The sequence below is a fragment of the Aplidium turbinatum genome, chromosome 18 (assembly GCF_918807975.1).
Source record: "Aplidium turbinatum chromosome 18, kaAplTurb1.1, whole genome shotgun sequence".
Lineage (NCBI taxonomy): Eukaryota > Metazoa > Chordata > Ascidiacea > Aplousobranchia > Polyclinidae > Aplidium > Aplidium turbinatum.
In genome coordinates, this window is record NC_137489.1 from 19935095 (window position 1) to 19941094 (window position 6000).

Genomic DNA, 6000 nt, shown 5'->3' on the forward strand with positions numbered 1-6000 from the left:
CTACGATGATTCGGAATTCGTGTTGCAAAACGTTTTTCTTGGGTTTTATAATGCGCCCGATTCGAAGTCGGAAACGTTGTTTTCGTGTATTACCGACTTGTTTTCCCGACTGAATTTGCCGATTGAACGTCTTCAAGGCTACTGTTTTGACGATGCAGCAAATGTGTCTGGTTATGAGTGTCTGCAGTAGCAGTGTCTGCAGTGTCTGCAGTATATGTGTCTGCAGTAGCCTATGATCATGCTTTCGATTTGATTTTGCGAAACGTTGTAAAGGAGGTGAGGCTTAATGCCGATGCCTATTAAACTTCGTTCAAAGTGTTGCAGTTGTAATTCGTGAATCGTCAAAACATAAATCTTTATTCATGTCGCTTTTTGGTTCCGATGAAGTTGCCTGCAATTTGCTCATTTTGCTTGGTTTGTGTCCTACTCGTTGGTGCGTTCGTGTTTCTGGCCTCGCTCGTTTTGTTAAGTGCTACTCTACCATGTTGCAATGTCTGACAAGCACGCACGATGCGGCTTTATTTTCTGATTACCTGCAGCGGTGAAGTTTTTCAGCCTGCAGAAGCCGTCGCAAGATAGCTCCAAAACTAAGAAGATCTCTGCTTTTTCAGCTTTGGAATCCATCACCATTCTCCGTAAACGGATCAAAAATCTTAGAAAAGATGAATCCGTTTCCAAGCTTATGAAAGCAGCGAACGTCTTTGCTTCTGCCAATAACCTAAAGACGCCAAAGGATCCTCGAGTGAGCAAAACTCTAGCAAGATTTCGAAACACAGAAGAATCGGATGCTTTGTCGTCTGCGAGAGAAGAAGCGTGGAAACGGCAATACATCGAAGCCCTTGATTTGGTTCAAGCTGACTAGCTGAGCTTGATCGAAGATTAGACCAGGCGGATCTGCTTACAGCAGCCAACAGAGAGAAGGTCATTCTGAGCTCTGCAAACGGTGAGGAAAGATCTGATACTGAGATCAGCTTACCCGATGCCTTCAGAAAAGATCGCCTAAAAACGGAACTTACCTTTCTCAGCGATGTTGTAGCCTAAGTGGAAAAACCGTAAACTCCGTTCAAAAGGTTGCTGAGATACTATCGCAACTAAACCCTCAAACACTAGATCTTTTCAAAGAAATGTGAAAATTCGTGGAGCTTTGCCTTTGCCTCGCGGTTTCAGCTGCATCACCAGAACGTTCTTTTTCTGCTCTAAGACTCCTAAAAACGTGATTGATAAGCTCAATGACACAAAAAATACTTACTGTACTCATCTTGCGTTGATGCATGTTCACCAAAAACATTTTGGACACTGTCCAGTGTCGATGTCAAAGAACTCAATAAAATTCAATGCCATGTTCTTATTCACGATGTTTCTGATCATTTTCCAATTGTAGTTGTGATAAACTCTGTAAAACCAAAACAAGAAAAATATACACAAAAAGTAAGGAATATGAAAAACTTTGTTGCTGATGAATTCGTTTGTAATCTTCAAAATAGTTTGACCAACCATTATACAAAAAGGAATGATTCAGTTCATGGTAAATTTCGTCATTTCATCGACACGTTTAGTGAAACATTAAACAAGCATGCACCTTTACGATTGTTGTCTCGAAGAGAAAGAAAACTCAAGACCAAACCATGGCTAACAAAAGGAATTTTGAACTCCATCAAAACTAAAAACAGATTATATCTTTTCAAAATAAAAGACCCAACAAACACTTCTGCACAAGCAACATACAAAAAGTACAGAAATGTACTTACTCATACCAAAGAGCAAGCAAAAAAATGCATTACAGTTTTCTTATTATGCAAAGCAAGCACAACACTGGAAAAATATGGAAAACCATAAATGACATCATCAAGTACAAACATAAGCACACAGCTCACATACCAGAAGAAATAATTAGCACTGACAATGAAAAAATATCTGACCCTGCACAAATAAGTAATTGTTTTAATGATTATTTCACAGAAATTGGTCCGTCCATGGCATCTAAAATCCCTCTACCGTCTCCTGGCTCATTATTGAAATTACAAAGTGTCCCATTCTCCTTTTTCCTAAAACCTGTCAATCAAGAAGAAGTATTAAAACATCTTAATAATCTTTCTGTTTCTAAAAGTACAGGACATGATGGAATTCCTATAAAATTTGTCAAACTATCCTCTCCAATATAATCGCCCCTTTCCTCACCAACTTATTCAATGAGTGCATCGATAAAGGTGTATATCCTGACGTACTATAAGTGGCTCCAGGAAAAATTGTTCCAACTACAGGCCCATATCACTATTATCCCCTTTCACCAAAATATTCGAAAAATGCCTGTACGAACAAATGTACAATTATCTAACAAGAAAAGACCTGATCACACCACATCAGTATGGATTTAGAGTTTAGACCACAATATTCCACTTCGTTAGCTGTGTCAAACGTTTGTGATAACATTTTAACTAACCTGGATAATAAAAATACAACTTGCTACGTATTTCTTGATTTAGCCAAAGCCTTCAACACAGTTGATCACACTATTCTCATACAGAAACTGCAAACATTCGGTTTTCGGGGCCTTCCATTACAATTGTTAAAAAGCTATATCAGCAATCGTCTACAGCACACGGTCGTTAATGGAATCTCTTCAAACTCAAGACAGGTTACCTGCGGTGTGCCCCAAGGATCGACATTGGGACCCCTTCTTTTTTTACTTTATATAAACGACTTACTAAATTCAACAAACATGAATGTTAAACTATTTGCAGACGACACCAATCTTACGATGAGCAACAAATGTGAAACAAATTTGCAGAACAATGTGAATGCAGAAATGCAAAAAGTTTACAACTGGTTGAAGTTTAATAGATCATCGTTAAATTTCTCAAAAACTGAATACATGCTAATAACAAATAAAAAACTAATAAAAAATTTTAACATTAACATTGGTGACACAACCATTCAACAAAAAGATCAAATAAAATACCTTGGCGTTTACATAGATAACAAACTAACATGGAAATATCACATAGACAAAATTTGCGGAAAAGTAGCAAAAGGTTCATGGGCGTTGCTAAAACTCAGAAATTATGTCAACACAGACACTTCAAAAGATGTGTATCACGCTTTGATTTACTGTCATTTGCAATATTGTATATCAAGTTGGGGAAAGGCCTGTGAAGGTGTAGCCTACTGGATCCATTGATAAAATTACAAAAAAAGATTATAAGAATAATTACGAAACAAAATTACTATGCTCACACTAATTTTTTATTTTTCAAAATGAACATCTTGAAACTAAAAGTCATAGCCTACATAACATTGAAATAAAAAAACATATGTAGCCTACAAAGTTCACATGAATCGGTATCCGTCTACGTATTGTGATTTATTTACAAATGCTTCATCCGTTCATCAGCTTCATCCGTTCATGGGCGTTTCCCTGTTTTTTTTTACAGGGAAACGCCCAGTAGGACGACCTGCATTGCGTTACAGAGACGTTTGCAAACGCGACCTGAAGCTAACTGACATAGACCCTGCCAGCTGGGAACTGATCGCAGCAAACCGCAACAGATGGCGCTACGAAGTCAGTGCGGGTCTAGCAAAGGGTCAATCGAGGCGGAGGAAGTAACTAGAGCAAAGAAGACAAAGAAGAAAAGAGAAACAGCAGCCTCAGAACTCCTCTGATTTCATATGTCCAAACTGTGGACGAGACTGCCACGCCAGGATTGGACTTCAGAGCCACATGAGAAGCTGCCGTACCCAGAGTGCTACCATCATCTGAAAAGATGGAAGGATGCCTACTAGGGTGTGACAGCTCCTCGACCTTTTTAGAATTTGCCTACCTTTTTTTTGGTGGTGAGGTTTTACCTGTATAAGATTCCTGTAAAGTTTCAAAAAAATTGGTCAAGGTTTAGAGGTGGCCCGTGGCCACTAAAGTTTTTGGGGGGTGCGCGATGTATTTTTAGGGGTGCTTTTGCTATATCTCGGCTCCTAGACATGATAGAAAGTCGTTCTATAGCTCAATCGATGCAGAATAAGCAAATTTGTATTAGACTTGTGAAGAAACTATTTGACTAAAATGTTTAGTTTTTGAGTTATTTGAGAAAAACCCGTTTTTTGCACAAATTTTGTGAAAAATTGTTACATGTGAATTGAATATTTTATCATTTTCACTTTTTTTTCTTCTTAGGAACACCTGGAGAAGTACAGAAGCTGTAACTCTTCAAAGTTTAAACCTAAGTTACCTCATGTTTTGCTTTGTTAGAAGCATAGGAACTGAACACTAACATTGTGTTTACTGTTAAGGCAATTTTTATGGTGGTAAGTGCTAATTTATATTACATGCTATGTCACAGTTTAAAGATCATCATCATCAACCAATTTTGATTATACAGGCCATGAATTAATCCCCATGTCGAGGGTGTGGCCTGTCTGTCGAGAACGAAGTCTTCCCCTCCACACCTCATTTATTGAGTTGACAGAGTTCATGTTCAGGGCTACAAGGTCATGTTTTACAAGTTCTTCCCAAAAAAGTTTTGGTCTGCCTTGACCCAGCTGTGCTGCAATGTTAACACATCTGACCTGTGAGATCCAGCTTGAGCTGCGCTCAACGAGACCAAGCTATCTCAGTCTGCCTAATTGGAGGACTTCACTGATGTCTTTTATTTTGAGCTTTGATAGAAGTGTCCCAAACTGGATGTTGTCTTCAGGCCTGACTAGGCGAGTCCATCTTACCATCAGAGCGATGGCCAGCAGATATGAGGATCAAGAAGGGGATGATTGTGAAGATCTGCTATGAAGCCCTAGCACAGGGATTTGTGATGGATGATTATGAGGAGCTAGTCAAACTAGTGCTTTTGCATCTTGGTGAGGGAGCTGAGACCTTTGGAGGTTTTCTACATCCAGGTGCTTGTCACCACGCCAGATGGATTTATACTGGATCAAGATCGTTCTTCTCACTAAAGTTATTACTAGAGATTTTCCTGCAGGTTTTATATGTTCAAAGCAACAGCTAAAGAAAATCCAAAAATTTGTTCAGCTTGTTGCATATTTCTATGTGCCATGGTGGCTAACCACTTTTGTGTCAACTTCTGCTCCTTGCAACGCACCTAGAACTTATCAACGTCAACGAGTATGAATAAATCGAAAGCAGTATGGCCAAAGCAGCTCTTAAAGCCCTAAAGGGGCACATGTGATATCTTAGTGAAGAACTTATCCCCCTTACCCTTTTCGATAGCAGTGTGTCTGACGGGACAAAGCAGAAAATTGTTCAAAAGCTTCGAAGATCTTGGACATTCTTTGAAAAGAGAAGCAAGTGATTTTGGCAAACCCTCCTTTCCTTCCGTTGCTACAACACCAACAGATGACTTGAGCTCCTTTGTTGGAGAAGATTCTTGGAGCTTCTTCAGAATCTTGAGGATTGACACGACCTTTTTAAGTGTTGGTGTTGTCGATTGGTGCCAGAACGGCAGCTACTGTGAAGCAAAGAAACGGGTTTCAAATCTTTGTGTTGTTAATGATGCAGCAGAAAGGGGTGTTAAACTGTGCCAAGACTTTATAGACACTACTAAGACAGAAGTTTCATTTCAAAATATTCTTCAAGTAGTTGAGAACAGCAGAAATTCTATGCCCAATCAGCGTAAACAATACTTAGGCTACATCCATCTCGGTGTTGGTTTCTTACATTGTGATTTTTATCATCGCTGTTCCTTGCTCTCAAATGTATTTTGTGATTTTGTTTAACACCCTTTGAGGACCATAAACTTTTGAGACATGTTTTATTGAAATATTGATGATTTTTACTACAAGTTTATCACTTTAAAGAGGTATTTGAAAAAAAATTAATTTTTTTTTATTTCAAATAGAAGTTACGCTGTGGTACATATGTGTACCATTGGTCCTTAAGGGTAATGTGTTTAGCATCATTGCTGGTATGGTTTTACACAGTGGCGGCTGGTGCTGTTTGTGAGCAGTGGGGCTGCAATGAATAGTGGAGGGGGGGCGAAGCCCGCCACTGAGTTTGCC